The sequence below is a fragment of the Microtus pennsylvanicus genome, chromosome 3 (genome assembly GCF_037038515.1).
Source record: "Microtus pennsylvanicus isolate mMicPen1 chromosome 3, mMicPen1.hap1, whole genome shotgun sequence".
Classification (NCBI taxonomy): domain Eukaryota; kingdom Metazoa; phylum Chordata; class Mammalia; order Rodentia; family Cricetidae; genus Microtus; species Microtus pennsylvanicus.
The window spans coordinates 74,213,255-74,231,528 of NC_134581.1; positions in this window are offsets into that span (position 1 = coordinate 74,213,255).

Sequence of the window (18,274 nt, forward strand, 5' to 3'; positions counted from 1 at the left end):
CTGCTCCTGCCAGTTCCATGAGGGTCTAGTGCCCTATCCGGACTCCAGTGGCTGTCTTGTTTATCTGGCTTTTCACAAATGCGGAAGGGTCTGCTTGTTCTCTGACTTTGTCCTCACAGATCGATTAGACCATGTTGCAAAGCTAGCCACTGGCAGACCTGTTTCTCATCATGTGCACATCCAACGCTCTGGACATAAAGCTCTCCTCTGCACTCGCCCATGGACGCAGGCTGACCTAGAGTCTTCCAGACTATGACGTCACCAGTTCAGAGCTCTCGGCGGGAGGTGTGTACAAACAAAAGGCATGCCACCTCTTTAGTATCTATCCATCTGCATCTCCCCTACTCTCCGTTGACCAGCGCTAGGCACCTGTTCTGACTGTTCCGTGTGAGCAGGAAAGGGAAAGATTCTGGAAATAGCGACAAGCACTGATAGTGTGTATTATTCATTTAAAAATCATGAGCCCTCCCCAGCCAGGAGTGCTCTCGCCATCTCTTCTCCTCCTACCAGAAACACAACCAGGTCTCAAACATTCCCAGCACACATGCCAACAATAGGCAAAGGGCCACTTGTGATTTCTGAGTCCCTGATTTCAACAGTTTTCTAATAAGTCTCTCAGCAAGGAAAGGGGGTGACCGATTCACCTGCCTGGATACGGGAAGTCCCTCCAACTCTCTGAAAGGGAATTCCCCTAGTCTCTGCTGGAGCCAGGGGTTCCCTCACAGAGGACCATCCAGATAAATGCTATCAGCCCTGCCGTGGTCTTCCAGCTCCTAGTGTGGCCCAAGTTGGAGAATATTTACATGTACCTGCTGTGTCCCCTCCTCTCAGGGACCCTCTCCCATTCAGCCAAGGGGCCAAAGATAAATAATTCACGCCCAGACATGCTCTGCACTGCTGCTAGGATTTAGAGCAGGCATCACTCATGCTCCCCTTGCTGCCGCAAGAAAAATTACAAATTGATCCACAGGACTGGACTCCTGGCTCATACTTCTCCTGGGCTGCCATGTCTTCTTCTCTCTATAAGTAATGGCTGAGCTCGCTGACAGTTGGATTTAAGTCAGGTTTGGGAAGGAGGGGGAGGCACTAGGGGAGTGGGTGGAAAGAGTTGACAGCAGGGAGTAGGCAGTGGGAGGAGAGACCAAACAACTGGATTTGACCACAGAGCAAAATGCTGGCTACTAGCCCCACATACTCATGGAGAAATGAGACTAACATCAGGATGCTCACCCAGCAGAATTCTTATCTTTGGTGCTCTACAGAGAAAGAACTAAAAACTATCGTTAGCCACCATCTCAAGAGCCTGTATTTTGTGCCAAGGACCGTTCTAAGAGCTTTGTGTGTAAGAACTCATTTGAACTAATTAGAAGTTGGCTTGGCTTTGAGTGATGGCAGTCCCCAAACCACAGAGGTTGAAGCAAGATAAATGGTTTATTTTCCCGAGGAGGCTGAGCAGGCCAGGGTTAGTTACCACATCACCGGCTTCTCTCTCGATGTTCCTCCTGCCTGGCCTCCACTCTCAAAGTCACTTTGCTTCAAGGTGACCGTTCTAGCTCTACCAAGGTCTGAACTGCTGCCAAAGGGATGGAAATGAAGAGAAGAAAGAAAGCTCCCTCTCATTAAAGGCACTGCCCTCTGGGAAGGAACACATGCTAAGGCTTTTATTTCATTGGCTTCAACTTAGTCATGTGGCCACATTAGCAAGGAAGGCTGGGAAATGTAGTCTGGCTTCTACAACTATAAGACCCACTAACATTTGGAATTCCTGTTACTGAAGAAGACACAGAGAAAGGTGACTGAAATACAATTGGTACCATCAATCACATCATTTGCTTTATGAAAATTTTTGAGGTACTTTCATCTTTAAAAGCCTTTACAAGATCAGGTAACCAACACATAAGATTTTTACGTAAAACTTCCTGATCAAAATTATTCTTTTATCTTTTGTCTTTTATTCTTTTCTTCTTTCTCTCCTTGTATTCCTTTCTTCTTTTTTAATATGGAGCTTTGCTTTATAGTCCAAGCTCACAGCCATCCTCCTGCCTCCAAGCACTGGGACTCAAGGTCTGTGCCACCATGCCAGATTCAAAAGTCATTCTCATCTTTCAAGTCACTTAATAAACATTAATGATATCTTACCTATCTCAAGTATTTAACTGCCAGCCACAAGAGACTCCGAGCTCCTTGGAGGGAGGTCTATAGTTTCATTCATCTCTCCCTGGTGCCCAATAGCAGGCCTGGCATGAAGAGAACACTCAGCAAATAAACATTTGTCATACTAGATCAAAGGCAGTCTTTTCCTTTGCTCTGCCATTACCATCCTCATTATCAAAAACCTATGAATTAGCAGCTCCACATACTTAGCATTCGTAACTCAAGATAAATAGGCACGGCATCCAAAGCCCAAATTTGAGAGCATTGAAAACAAAGAGTAACAGTCACCTCTCTCCACACACCCTTCTCTGCAGAAGGCTGGGGGAAGAGCTCTCTATTGGTCTGCAAGGCAGGAAGGAAATGAATTCCTGCCTCCGGAGGGAGAGGTGTAAAGCTGCACCCATGACTAGGAGCTGCAGCTCCGCAGGCTTGGCAGAGCCCCCTCCCAGGAAGCTGACAAAGCTGTGCAGTTCAGGAAGAGTTCATCTGACGTGACTCCCTCGTCACCCCTCTCTCAGCCCATTCTTTGTGGCATTTGCAATTTCTCTGCTCCAGGGGTCAAGTCTCCAGTGTGCCCTCCCTGAGTAATTGTGAAATTATTATGGTTGGTGATTTTAATTTAAATTGGATGGAGAAATGTCATACTGCGGTCGACTCATTTGCTATGGATTTTCACTTAACCAAATTGATTAGTCAACCAACTAGACTTAACTTGAGAGTTGTAATCATTCATTATTAGATCTCATTTTTCCCAACGCACCCAGATGATGTCGAGAAATTAAAACTGCAGCAAAAAAAAAAATTCAGCAGTGTCTTCTCTTCGAGGCAGTGGAGTCTGTCTTAAAGGCTTCAGAGATGGGAGAGATGGCGAAGATCTGTGTGGAACTTGCCAGGTCCAAGTTTCTAAACAAAAGCTTCTGTGGCAGAAAGATGGCTAGAAGAAATGAGCGGGAGCTGACCAGGGGGAAACTGGACTCTCAAATGCTGATCCATCTCTTGTCCCTGCTCTCCATATCAAACTCCTAACCATTCATTAGAGTTGGGCTGAGAAATTTTCTCCACAGGCTTGTGTCTTTGAATACTGGGTTATCTGTTGCTGGCACTGTTTTGGAAGGTAGAGTCTAGCTAGAGGAAGTGAGTTATGGGGGATGAGACTGAACATTACAGAACAGCCTCTTTCCTGCACAATTGCTCTTCCTCCTGTTGGTCGCCAGGATAGAACCAGCAGCCTCAGGATCTATCTGTCATACTGTCCCAGTCTTGAAGGACTGTCTCCCCTGAACTGTGAGCCAAATAAACCCATCCTCCTTTAAGTCTATTCTGTCAAGAATTAGGACACGACAATAAGAAAAGTAACAGATTCATTATACCTCAAAGTGTTCTTAAATACCACTTATTCTTTGACGGCCACGCCCCATAAGTTTGCAGGCAGAGTAATTGTCCACTCTTCTCTACCACCATATGTGTCTAGTATAGGAGTTGGTAACTTTTGTTTCATTGTTTTTAAATATTTTCCTTTCAAATGTATCCTTTAAAATTTTTGTTGGCATGTATTTATTTTTTGTAGGGTACATACGCCATGACACGTGTGTGAAGATCAGGGGCCAACTGTGGGGAGTCGGTTCTCTTCTTCTCCCTTGTGAGTCCTGGGATGTTTGTGCTGGGGATTGAACTCAGGTCTTTGGGCTTGGTGATAATTGCCTTGACCTACTGGGCCATCTCAATGGCCCTGTAACCTTAGCCCTTTTTTTCTTGGGTTTTTTTTTTTTTTGGTGTTGTTGTTGCTGTTGTTTTTTGTTTCGCTTTTCAAGACAGAGTTTCTCTATGTAACAGTCCTGCCTATCCCGAAACTTGCTCTGTAGACCAGGCTGGCCTCAAACTCAAAAAGATCCACCTGCCTTTGCCTCTGTCTCCCAAGAGCAGCTGAAAGGCATGTGCCACCACTGCCCAGCTCAACCTTAGTCTTCTTCAAGGTGGGGCCATATTCAATATTTTATTCTGGCTCCTAGATCAACACACAGTAGGCCACCAGTAAATATTTGTCTGTATATTGAATGAGTGAATTGTCCAAAGGGAAATTCTCAGGTTTGGACACTGGGATGTATCCAAAAAGATGTAATAAGACTCATCACTGTGGGTTCTTGAAAACACACAAGAGGGAGAGAGAAGAGGTTCAGCTCCCACAGGTGTGAGTCACACATTTGAGGTGGAGTAGCGATGCCGACATATTAGAGCGGCTATGTTGGCTGTCTGCACTGACTGCTGGGAACGTTAATGTGTTGTTTGACTGTTTCAATGACAACAAAGAATGTATCCAGAAAGAAGCGACCATCTTTCTGCTACCACTCTGGACAGACTGACCATGGAAGATCATCACAGATGGAGAGCCCTGGCAAGATGGCCTGCTGCACCAGACTGAGGACCTGAGTGTGGGTGCCCAGCACCCATGTAAAATTTGATGCACTAATACACATATTTCATTCCTGAACTGCAGAGGCAGAGACAAAAGCACCCCTGGGGCTTGTTGGCTGACCAACCAGTCGAACCTAATTGATGAGTTCCAGGTTCAGTGAACGACCCTGTCTCAAAATAAGGTAGAGAGTGATCAAGGAAGGTGCTGACAACAGCCTCTGGCCTCTACACACTTTTGTTCATGTATATTCTAACATGCCTGCACATACATGCACCCTTCCCCCTGCACACAAAAGACAGTAGTGACTAAAATTTGAGCAAAAGATTTCCCGTGCATACAAGGGTGGCAGCATTGGCATCCTGCCTGAGCGGTCACTTAGAAGAATCCTCTGATTTCACGCCACAAAGTATCAGTATCTTGAGATTCTTAAGCATTATTCAAGGCATTATTAAAATGCAAGAAGACCTGCATTTTAACCCTTCACTGAGATGCATTTTAAATTACAAAGCTCTCCTTAGATACGACAGAGGAACTTGAAAACATGTCATACAAGACATGTATGAAGACTCAGGATGGGACATGGAGAAGGGAATCCTCAGTAGTGACACCCTAATCTTCAAATCTGGGGAAAGGCTCCTCTGCACCATCCCGTGGGACAGAACCAGAGCCACTGGGTACTAAAGCTCGCACAAACTTCCTTGGCATTAGTGTTGGTGGGCACGGCAGCGGAGGCAGTTTACCAATCAGGACCTTGTTTGTTGTTGGTTACTATGGAGGGAGGGGCATCAGGTGGGAATTGGGCTGGAGGAGTCCCTGCATCCCTCCCAGGGCTTTGATCTCGTGCTCTGACTTAACAGCTCTGGGCTGCAACAACAGAACCCCAGCATGGATGCTTTATGTCGAAGAGAAGCTTATTCTCCCAATTTTGAAGGCCAGAAAGTCCAAAATCAAAGTGTGGTCATTAGAGTGGGACCATCTTCTCGCTTCAGGCTGGGGTGGAAGATATGGCCCTGTACAGCAGTGGAGAGAAGAGAAAGGGGAGGGAGGGCACATCATTCCTTCCTTCTCTAAGGAAAGTCACCTATTCGTGGGAGTCTTTACTATCCAAACACCTCTTAAAGGTCCTTTCTCCCGGCACCATCACAAAGGATTTAAGATTCAACATGTGCTTTCAAGGGGACAGACACTCTAATCATATTGCTAGGCGATCCTTTTTTTTTTCTCAGAGTTTTGCATTGACATAGGTTGTGTGTGTGTGTGTGTGTGTGTGTGTGTGTGTGTGTGTGTGTGTGTGGTGTGTTATGATCATTTGGTGCCGATGTGTAATGTATAGTGATCAAATCAAAAGCAATTGTCTTCTCTTTAGATTTTTATCATTAATGCATTCGGAACTTTGAAATACCTCCTTTTTTCTTCTACATAAAATATATAATACATTTCTATGAACTGGACTCACCCTTCTGTATCACCGTATTCCGGGACCTGTTCTCTGACCTCCATCTGTCTCCTCTCTCCCTCCCCCTCCTAACCTCTAGTGACCACTATTCCAGTCTCTCCTTCCAGCAATTAACTCTTTAGCTTCCGCGTATGAATGAAAACCGCAGCACTTGTCGGAGTTCACATAACGAGACCTTCATTCATTTCCACCCAGGCAGTCACGGCATGTAGGAGGCCATCCTTTCCTATGACTGAACAGTCCACTCTGTGTGTACACCACATTATTATTTCCCACAGAGAGACAGCTTAGTGGATTCCACATCTCAGTCATGGCGAATAGTGTGCAAACCCAGCTCCTAAAGCAGAGATGAAACAGTGGAACACAGGCAGGGTCTATGGTCTGGGGTGTGTAGATGGGAACCTCTTCCTTGGGATCTGTAACAAGTGCAGCCACAGGCGAAGAGAATGGCTTGCATTTGGCCCGCCTTCAATAGTCTGTCTCAACTGTGTCCTTTCTGCTGCTTCTGCAGAAGGTTAGCCTCCACGGACAATGCTACACTTTATTCAACACCACCCCCTTCCACCCAACAAACATACCATGAACACATCAGTCAGGGAATTCCCATCACCCACCCCAGGTGTGTCTGCAGGCTGAGGGTCTGCTAGTTGAGGGTGATTAAGAAAAGTTACCTTCACCATGGATCCTCAAAGTTACACTAGGTGGCTGTGATCCAGAAAGATCCAGGGAGTCTCCATATAAGAAAAATAAGTTCCAGGCCAGTTGCTTCTTTCCTGGCTCCTGGAATCATTTTTCCAGCCCTGCTGTCTGTGCACCCCATGGGAGCTATTCATTAACAAGGGTGAGAAATGCCTAAATTACACCTCTGGTTCATGTCCAACTCGTTCAGATGGTAAGAAAGCAAGATAACTTACTCCGGCATCATCTCCAGTACTATCACCCAGCCATTTCCCCTCTAGTAGAGAGCAGCCATGAAGCAAAGGGCCAGGACCTCAGTCAGCCATCCCCCAACCCCCAACATCCCTCTGTCCCACCCCTGACCCCCACCAGTCCCTTCTGTTCCAGGTTTCAGAATCAATGGAAACGGTTTCCCCTTCCTAACCAGACATCAGATCTTGTCTGTCTTAACCTTGGTTTAAATAAGGATCTTATGAGTTCCTACTTTCTGGTGGACCTGGCAAGGCAACTGAAGCCCTCCTCCTCCTTGCCCTACCCGACATCTAGCACCGCTCTAACTTCAGACAGAAGGAAAGCAGCGGCCATTTAGGGAACGAAAACAGCATAGAAAGGAAGGGGCGCCGAACAAAGGCTTTATTCAAGCTTTCACATCCTAACATCTCCAAGAAGCTTTTACCAGAGTCCATCATTTCCCTCCGAGAATCGATGCATTTTAATTCATACGAAGATATTCGTCTGCCAGTCCCCTTCCTTCCAAGCGCAGAGACGCGTTTAACAAAACAACTCAGCCTCGCGTGGAGACGAAAGCTCCGGCTTCTCCCTGAAATTACTGGAAGTTCATTTTCAAAAGCCGTCCTGTTTTCTGGGAATCAATGCATATCAACTAAAATCAATAGCTTCTCCGTGCGGATGGGCCGAGACACCAAACCGATCTAGCGCTGCGGCGCATTGGTATCCAAATCTAGGCGTTCTCAACAAGTCAATGCGTTTAAACGTCTGCCAGTGTCTTTTCACTTAAAGCTAATCTGTTTGCTGATCGGACTGTACACTTCCAGAGTGCGTGGTAATATACTCTGTGTGTTTACCAGATTCAATGTACATTAACTCAAATAAAAATATTTCCACTTACCTTAAAATCAAGTTTGTCTCTACTTCAGCAACACTCATGGGAATTACCTCCAGACATGCTCTGCAAGAGGGCTCCCTCCTCTCCATCCGGCCTCAGCCCATCACCAGCCCGATAAATATGTTTCCTTCATCTCCAACTCATATACTCTAGAATTAGAAAGAATACTGAACACTGATCTGCCCCATCTTCACAAACTCTAGCTTCCCCCTGTGCCATTTTCTTCAGGGGCCCTCTCCTGTGTCTAAGACTTCCTGGGACAGTGTTCCAGGGTCATTCCTTCCCATGTGACATGGCATCCACCCATGACCATCCTCTAGTCTGGCGCTTGCCAAGCACCTTGCAAAACAAAGGGCCCAAATCAATCCAAGAAAATACAAGCAGTCTTGACATCCCAGGGCTCTCTTCCGTGTTCAAAGGGTCAGTGCACAGATACTTGTGCTACCCAGCTATGATAGTCTGAAGGTAATTGGCCCCCATAATCTCAATGGAAGTGGCACTATTGGGAGGTGTGGCTTTGTTGGAGTGGGTATGGTCTTCATGGAGGAAGTGTGTCACTGTGGGGGCAGGCTCTGAGGTTTCCTACACTTGGGATACAGCCCAGTGTGCCAGCTGACTTCCTGCTGCCTTCTAGCCAAAATGAAGCTAGTACCACATCTGCCTGCACACCACCCTGCTCCCCGTCTGATGATAATGGACTGAACCTCTGAAACTGCAAGTGAGCCAACCCAACTAAATGTTTTTTTAATAAGAGTTGCTGTAGTCACTGTGTCTCTTCACAGCAATAAAAACCCTAAGACGCCACCCACCCCAGTATGTACAGATTCTGTACAATGCACAGGAGATAGACACGGTGAACAAAGGCCACTCCTTGTAACTTGCCTCAAGAGAAACAGTCAGCAAATTAGCATTGGAAGATAGCTGTTAAGGGTGTATGCGTGAAAAGGATTGCAGAGAGAAGACAGGATAGGAAAGAACAATTACCAACAACTAAACTCTTGGCAGGGCAGGGAACAATGTCAGGAGATATCCTGAGTGGGCACAGGCTCCAAACCAGCATTGTCACGCTCACTGACAATCATTCGCTTGACCTCACAAGTTTAAGAACGTCCCATCTTGCAAGGGAAGAGACTATCTCCTAGGCTGTTAGCTCTGCGAGACAACGGGCGAGCAGTGCTGTTCTTCTGGAGATATTAGCAAGGGGCAGAGCCATGATTCAAGCCCTGAGCCATCGGCTCATGCTTTGCCCACTGTCGTTTACCTGGAAATGTGAAATGACGTAATGGCACAATGTGTCATACGCTCCCCCAGAGAGGCATTGCGTACTGCGTGGATTCTGGTGGAAGACAGCCTAGAGTCGGTGGCTACGGAGCCTACTTCTAGAAATACCGGGGCACTTAGAGTCCCCAGGGAAGAGGCACAGTTGGAACAAATACATGAAGAGAGGAGTGAGCAACATTTCAGAATAGAGGCGTGAGGACAACACGCCTGGATCCTGTAGGGGTATCACAGCAGCGGACCCTGGGTAGAGAAAGTAACCTATATTCTGGAAGGTCTTAAATGTCCCACTCTGAATGAGTTCCTAGGTTTGACCCCTTATCCCACAGCTCCTGCTAGCCCTGAAGATGCAGAGGAGCCAAAAAAAAAAAACAGTGGAGACCCCAACCCAAACCAACTCGGACCTCTCTTGATCCATCAGGGCACCTCTTGGCCACACAGACCTGACTGACGCTAGAAACTCGGAGAAGCAGCAGTGGAAGAAGGCTGGTCCCAAGCTCAGATCTCAAAGCATCACCATGGAGACGCTGCATAGGCTGCCAGCCAGCCACACAAAAGGAACTGTGAGGCTCCCTGGCTCACCTGGGACCTGAGCTAAGGAGGAGGTGGCAAATGTGTTTTATTTTCTCTCTTCGTTTGCTCTCAGTCAAAAAGAAGAAGCAATTTATACCAACCACACACCCCACTCGGTCCCTGTGAGGAAATCGAAAGCCCACCCTTCTACGGTGGCTGGCCTCCTTCAGAGAAGCCTAGTTTGGGTTCTCTAGGAGAAAGGTCTGGGAGGAAGGAGGAAAGCTAAGAGAAACCTGATATTGGCTATCTCCCCTGTCCTGCCCATGCTGAGGGACACACTCAGAGCCTCGTGGACTTAATACGAGTGTGGGCTGAAATCTTTGGACTTCGGAAAGCAAAAGCTATGCCATTGACTAGAGGCCAGATATCGTTATATGGGGAGAAATAACACCTCTTGGGTACACTGGGGTATTGTCAGCCCCACAGCCGCTCTGCTGTGCCATCGTGGTCACTCTGTTGACCAAGCATACCAGTGTGGTCATTCCCCCCTACCCAGCAACCTGGAAATACCCAGCCACTGAAGGAATGGCCAAGTCAAAGAGGACAAAGGAGTCAGGACACCAGGAATAGGAGGGACTGCAGCCGGATGTGCAAAGACAAGCTGCTACTTCTGAGTTTGGAAAGGGAGACATCCCAGCCGGCAAGCAATCTTCACACGCGCATTGTGGTTCTCCTCTGCAAAGGGGTGAGAAGAGGGGTGGGGGAGGTGGTGCCAAGAGAGGGAGCAAGCAGAAGAGGTGAGAAATCCAGCATCTTCAGACCTGCCCACACTGCTGGCTTGGCAGCTCTGTGCAATGCCTCATCTCACAGTCATTAGAGGGACCCCCGCAGGATGGATGGAAGCCGGACACCCTGAAGGGTGGGAAATGGAGAGAAGGCTTGCTGCTGATAGGCGTGCATTTGAGCATCCTGAGAGAGACGGGCACTATCTAGGGGCAGTCCTGGCTCCCAGCATCCCACAGTCCTGGGGGAAACAAATAGACAGGCATTATCATCACTCTGAAAGCCTGAGGCAAACAGTGGACCAAGCCCTCATATCTGATCTGAGCTCTTTCTCTTCCTTCTCTAGGACAAAAAGAGACTCAAATTCAACTTCCCTTCCAGTCCCACCCAGCTTCTTCTAGCTCCTGAGCCAAGCGCAGGCCGCCAGCCTGAAAGGCTGCGTGGAGGGGCAGTCCCAAGACCTATCCTCGTGGAAGAGCTCTTGCACTAACACTAACAGCCTGAGTCAGACACTTCTGAGCTGTGTGGAGCCCACATGTCAAGGCCCCACACAATCCACACACAGTCTTCCTGAACTCACTACTGTACTCTGTGCACTAGGCAAATACAGGTACAGCAGCATCTTGATTATCGCCGTTCCCCACCTCTGATGATGCCCTTGGGCCTCTAAGTCTGCAGTTGCTTCACTTGGCCTGGCCTACACCCAGATGCCCCACGCCCTACTTAATCCCTCAGGCCAGTTTCAACTTTATTTTCTCACTGAGCCCTGCAGGCCACGTTCTCAGAAACTACAGCCAGACTCCTAGGTTCCTCTTTGTCCCCTGCCTCTTTCTTGACATCCATCACCCTCTTGAACAACTTATCTACCCTTGCTCAGGCCAACACTAGGTGAAGGTATTTACTGCTTTCCTACTGGTGTAGCCTCACACTTAGAAGCACACAGGGAAGCTGGGTAGGTGCCCCATAACCAACCGATGAATGAATGAAAAGATACCCCTAAGACTCCTCCCTCTGTCTCCTCTTAAGGAAAGTAGCCATGTTTCTTTTACACATCTCTCAAAGTGGAAACCTAGAAGATGACAAGGCCCTTGAAGCCAGCTGAGCCCAAACAAGGATGACAGAATGGGGGTGTTCTGTCAGCCCCAGAGAGAGTGGGAGGTGGGTGAGAATGTGCTTCTGTGTGGGAATCTTTTATTTATCCATGTATATATTTTAATGAGGCAGGGTTTTGATATATGGCCCTGGTTGTCCTGGAGCTTATGATGTACCCCAGACTTCTTCAGTCTTCTAGTGAGTCCTCCTGGACGCCAGGAGGACGGGAGTATGCCACCATGCCAGACATGGCTCTTCACCCTAGAGAGCATTATCACTATATACAAAAAGTGAATTCACCCTGCTCACTTGTCTCTCCTATAGTGAACACACACACACACACACACACACACACACACACACACACACCTCGGCTTCTTCCTCTGAACACTAAGGATTGAGAAAAAAGCACAGTGGAATTCCCAGTTTCTGGGCCTACCTCCTGAGCTGTCAACTCCGTAGCCTCAGACACCAGCAGTTCCCTGGCTCAACCCTAAGGTCAGGAATGGCAACTCACCCAGTTATTCACCCACATCAGCCTGGCCTCATCTACACAATCCTGCTGCAGAGCGTCTTAGGTGTGGCCACAGCTCCTGCTGATTCTGCCCATGGTTGGTGCTGGTGAGGCTAGGGTGCTGATGAAGCAAGAAGAGACACTGACCCAAGTGGTCCAGCTGGGTCACTATCCAGTAGAGCAAATTCTTCTGCAGGTCGGGATCTTTGATGACTACCCAGGCTGCTGGCTCCCAGATGTAGGGGCCATCCCTGTCTACCAACCCTGCAAGTGGGTTGGTGGCACCAAGGCCACGGTTTCTCATAATACAGGCTCATTGGGCAGATTCATGCTGTCACAGGTGGCTTGGAACTCGGGAATGAAAAACTGAGGCTGCCGGCTATCATCACACGCTGGCCCACGTGGGCTAACTGGGCATTATTTATAATGGAGCTTTTATCATATGTGACTCTCACTGTCCCTGCCAGTTAAAACCATTTGATGTCCTAGAGCCTCTGGAAAAGGGAGAAGGGTGGGAGGGAGCAGGCAAAGGCAAAAGAAACAAAAGGAGTTTCTGAGCAGGACTTCAAAACTGCCAAGTGGTTGAAAGGATCTCTGCGAAGGTTCTGACCTACTTTGCATGCACATAAGCCATCTCCCTCACTTTAAAAGAAAAAGGGAAAGGGGATAAAAAAAAAACACCCCTGCACAAAGTGGCCACGGCTCTATTCAGAGGCGCTGTGGCCGCAGTGCAGAAAAGGGCTTTCTCGCTGTAATCAGGAGCCATTTAGGAGCCATGATTTGGGTAATTATGAGAGATTTCAGCTTTTCTCCTTCCAGGGCCATGCACAGCTCAGGAAGACGGGCCTGCCAGAGCAAGACAGCCAGGGCTGGAAGATCCAGGGCCTGGCAGCTCACGCTGTAAAGAGCAGACCCCCCAAGCTAAGGATGAGACATACCCATCTGGCTGCTTACCCTGGCTCTGATGGACAGTTCTTGCTGGGCAACTTTAAGGCCTTTATCCAGACCATTGGCATGCACTGTCACATCATGGGACACCTAAAATGATGCACCAGGTAGTGGTTATAAGTAGAGACTACGGGCCTGCTCATGGATCTTAGTAGGTGCTCAGTTATAGTGATTCCTGACCGTTATCTAAAGGAGGAACATAGTAGGTGTTCAATTATAGTGATTCCTGACAGTTATCTAAAGGAGGAACGTAGTAGGTGCTCAATTATAATGATTTCTGACAGTTATCTAAAGGAGGAACGTAGTAGGTGCTCAATTATAATGATTTCTGACAGTTATCTAAAGGAAGAATGTAGTAGGTGCTTAGTCGTGGTGACTCCTGAAAGGTTTCTAAATGATGTGTGAATGAAGTGTCTCACCCTGCAGGTCCGTTCCTCAGAATGAGCAGGACCAAATAGGGTTTCCAGTACCCAATGATCAGAGGTGTCTTACCCTGCGGGTACGTTCCTCGGAATGAACAGGACCAGCTAAGGTTTCCAGTACCCAATGATCAGAGGTGTCTTACCCTGCAGGTCCGTTCCTCAGAATGAGCAGGACCAGCTAGGGTTCCCAGTACCCAATGATCAGAAGATAAGCAAAGAGGAGAGCTATGGAGTAAGGAGCTCCTCAGTGGACAAAGTCTCAGGGGAGCACGGAAGACAAGAGGAAGTCGTGACCATGTGGGTCACAGGGCACAAAAAGCGTACGAGGAGAAATGCCTTTTCCTGTGGCTATGGCCAAATGCCTAACAAGAGTCATCTTGGGTGAGAACCTATTTTAGATCAGTTTTCCCATGTGGAAGGTAGAACAACATTCTCAGGGGACCAGCAGCAAGGTGACGATAAGCCTCTAACCCAGAGGTTCTCCACCTGTGGTCATGGCCCCTTTGAGTATCAAATGACCCTTTCACGGGCATCATATATCAGATAATTATATCATAATTCATAACAGCAGCAAAATTACAGATATGGAATAGCAACGAAAATCACTTTATGGTTGGGGGTTCCCACAGCATGAGGAACTATATTAAAGGGTCTCAGCATTAGGAAGGTTGAAAACCCCGCTCTAACTCCTCCGCTGTAGCTCTGTTTCTACCAGCAGGGCTTTGGGTCCAAAAGGATACACAACTTCCCAAACAGCGTCTCCATGTGAGGAGAGTTCAAACTGTCACTGTTCAAACATGAGCCTGGGGGGCGGTGTGGGCCTGGGGGAGAGCAGGCACATTCATACCATAACAAGGAATAAGAAAGTGTTTGCAGGAGGAAGACGGGGACAGCTGTCAGCCTTCCCCATGGCTTCGGGCACCCACTGGTGTAAAGCTCAGCCCTAAGGAGAAAACACAATGTCAGGGTTGGGGTCCTTCTGTGACTCTTAATATTCAAGGAAGCGGGGCCTGTTACCTGTAATCCTGAGAGAGCGTGGGAAGAAGAGGCCACTGGACTGTGAGTTTACAGCCAGCCTGGGCTACATAGTGAGACCCTGGGAAACAAGAAAGGGAAGGAGGGACAAAGGGAGGGAGGGAGGGAAGGAGGGAGGGAGGGAGGGAGGGAGGGAGGGAGGGAGGGAGGGAGGGAGGGAGGGAGAAAGAGAAGAAAGAAAGGGAGAGGGAAGGGAAAGAGCTAGAACAGAGATTAGATGAAACCTGAAAGGAAATTCCTGAGCAACTGGACTAAGGGTTATCAGCAATATAGTGCATGGTTTTGATAAGTTCTTTTATTGGTATTCATAACAATCTGATTCGGTAGCACCGTTCAGGAGTTTTCTTTTTTATTTAGTTTTCATTTGATTGTCTTTTTGCTTGTGATTAAGGGTTGTTTGCTGTTGCTTTGTTTTTTAAGGCAGGGTCTCACTAAGCAACCCACATTGACATCAGACTCAGGGTCTACATACACATGCACACGCATGCGCATGGATACACCCCACCCAGTGCTGAAATGAGCCCCTCTGCTCCCTGCTCACCCTACCTGTCTCCTGGAGTATCACTGACCTCCTTTTACAGGTGAGGCGACTGAATTCTTGACATATCTGTGTGTGGATCAAGGTTCTGTGCTCTTGGTGGCTCTAGATCGCCACCCAAGGTCTTCGTTTCCATTCAACAAACACATGACGAGCACCTGCCATTGGCGCCAGGCTCCACCTCGGCACCAGCGACACAGTAATAAGCATGAACAACTACTTTAGTGTCTGACCACACGGCACCTATGGAAGTCAGCTTGTAGGTTTCAGCAGCAGCAGCAGCTCTGCCCCCAGTGCAGTGTGTGTGTGTACACACACACATGTGTATGTACGTATAGGGGGCATGTGCGGTGTAGTGAGACTTCAGGGACACGCTCAGAGGCTACAGAACAGACCACTTAATCCCCATCACATTTAAGCATCAAAGGGCAGGTCAGTGTCTTTAGAAAATCTAATGATTTTGTGAATTCCAAACAAAGATGAAATTAATTGTGGATTATCCCCTGACTTCAGCTTTCCTTGAGCTAGGAATAGTTGATAATGCTCCTGGAGCCAAGAAGCTGCTGGGTCCCTTGGCTCTGGTCAGCAGGAGTACTTTTGATTGCCCCAGAGGCTGAGACTATCCCAGAGAGCATGACTTCGCTTGGCCTTCCACCCTTCCCTATTCATCTAGGGAGCTTCTAATCCAATGGCAAAGGCGCAGCTCTGGAGGCTGCTGTTCCTACATGCCCAGAGTGGTAAGGACAGGATTCTTGGGATGCCTGCAGGGAAGCACGAGGCCTAGCTCCAGACTCAGTCCTTAACAGGAGCTTTGTTTTGTTTTGTTTTGGAGACAGGGTTTTTTTCTGGCTGTCCTGGAACTCACTCTGTAGACCAGGCTGGCCGTGAACTCACAGAGATCCGCCTGCCTCTTCCTCTCGAGTGCTGGGATCAAAGGCGTGCGCCACCAGAGCTTTTTAAAATTCCTTCTCCCAAAAGGAAAAGCCGGGGCTCCAGGCTACCCCACTTGTCATCCTGCAGTCAAAGCAAAGTAGGTGCCTCAGTCGCTGTTCTATTTCTGTGGCAAGACACCATGACCCAGGCAACTTCCATAAAAGAAAGCATTTATTGGAGGATTGCTTATAATTTCAGAGGTTTGGTCCATTATCATGATGATGGTAGCATGCGTGGTGCTGGAGCAGTAGCTGAGAGTAACACCCGAATGCACAGGTGGAGAGAAGGAGACTGTGCCTAGCATGGGCTTTTGAAAATCAAAGCCCAACCACAGTGACACATTTTCCCCAAGGCCACTCCTTCTAATCCTTCTCAAGTAATGCCACTCCCTGGTCACTAGGCATTCTAATATATGAGTCATTCTTATTCAAACCACCGCGAGGGGGGGGTGTTGATCGTTATTTAAAAAATTGAAAACTTTTCAATAATTATAAAATTGTCCTATTATCTTTTTTGTATCTCACAGTAAATTGAGTTGGATACAATGACTCCATTTATAGGGGACAAATAGTGACTCAACGTCACAATGGGTCAAGGCAGAAATAAAAGCCAGGACTACATTTCTTGGCACCTGACTTCTTTCTACCAACTAGCACCTAGCCTGCGACAGGGTTTCCTTTTCCAGCACAGTTAGCCAGGCCACACTGCTAGGACTGTTCACACTCTTGCCTACTGGTGTCAAAAGGATCAAACCTTAAGATGCCTGTTAGAAGGAGCATTAACCTTCTGTGGGAGCTTACGTAGAATCGTGAGATGTTTGATGGTCTTCATCCTTAATTTGCATATGTAGTATATGGACTCAAACAAGGTGAAGTATCTTGTCTAACATCATATCATACAGAAGTAAGATTTGCCTTAGAGTTGAACTTAGGGACTAGATTGTGAGCTCACATGTCTCGGGGGAGCCCAGCTCTTGTCCCTTCTCCTGGAAAAGCTCAGGAAGAGCCAGGGTGATTGTACCTTCTTAACAATCATAATGGAGCATGTGGTAGGACTGGGGTGGTGAAATTTTGCCTCTCTCTCTTCTCTCTTCTCTCTCTCTCTCTCTCTCTCTCTCTCTCTCTCTCTCTCTCTCACACACACACACACACACACACACACCCTGCATTAGCAGAAATGTATGAAGGGTTTTCAGCAAGGTTGTATGCACCTGACAGTGCTCTCTGTAGAACCTCACCTGCAGGAAGGCCTGCTCAGTCAGTGCTGGGAAGTGGAGACAAGTAGGAAGGAAACATCCCCTTCTGTCCCATGAGCACATGAGCTGGGTTTCTCGTAGGCAAGGTTAGAATTTGTTCCAGCCACACCCCATGACAGCCTTGTTCATCATTTTCTGTCCAATGTTAACCTGACCTCAGAACTCCAAAGTATATTGCCATGGCACTAGATTGAAAGCCCGAGGGGCCTGGGTCCAGCCTCAGCACCAAGTGAATCCACGGGTTTCACTTGTGTAAGTCATCCAGTGTTCAGCATGCCTGTGATCCCAGCGATGGAGGGGCACTGTTGGCCTAGGTCAAAGTCTCTTCCAGCTCCATCACACAAGTCTGTTTTCATTCAAGAAGCTGAGTTAATAACTGTTAGCAACAGTCCAGAACATCCTCATCAAACACTGACTGCACTGAGGATTGCTGCTAGGGTCTACACCGGTCTTTCCTTTGATCCTCACCGAAATCTTTGAGATATCATAAATATCCTCATTCTCCAAATGATACAACTGAGGCTTAGAGAGATGAAACATTTGTCATAGAGTTTATTATCAGTGAAGTTATAGCTATATGATATTACTTCTCTCCCTTACCTTCTAAATACACCCTACACACACACTCCCAACACACACACACACACACACACACACACACACAAGCATCCTCATTCATACGACATGGGCTCCCAAAGCTAGGACTTCCTGGCATGGTTGCAGACCTAAGGAGAGACCTCCTCCAACGGTCAGCCTCTGGGATGAGCCTGGCCTCCCTCTCTCTCCTTAGAGATCAATACTATCCTTACTTTCTGGTAAATTCCCAGTTTCAAAGATTCTTGCCAGCTTACTAGCGTCCTTTCTGGCTCTTGCTCAGTTCTTCCCATTTCCTATTCCAGATTCATGAGCAGCTTTAAGTTCCACCCATTCTCTTCCCTATGCTGCTCTTGCTGGCTCTTCCTTGAACTTTCTCCATTGCAGAGAAGCCCAGGCTAGCTTCCTTGACATCACGAATGCTCCACCCCCCACCTTCCTCCATATCTTCTGGAATATGGCCCCATAGGGTTTGCACCATAGCCAACAGACTAGCACCTAGAACCCTACACCTAGAACTCCATGAAATAATCCATGGGTAC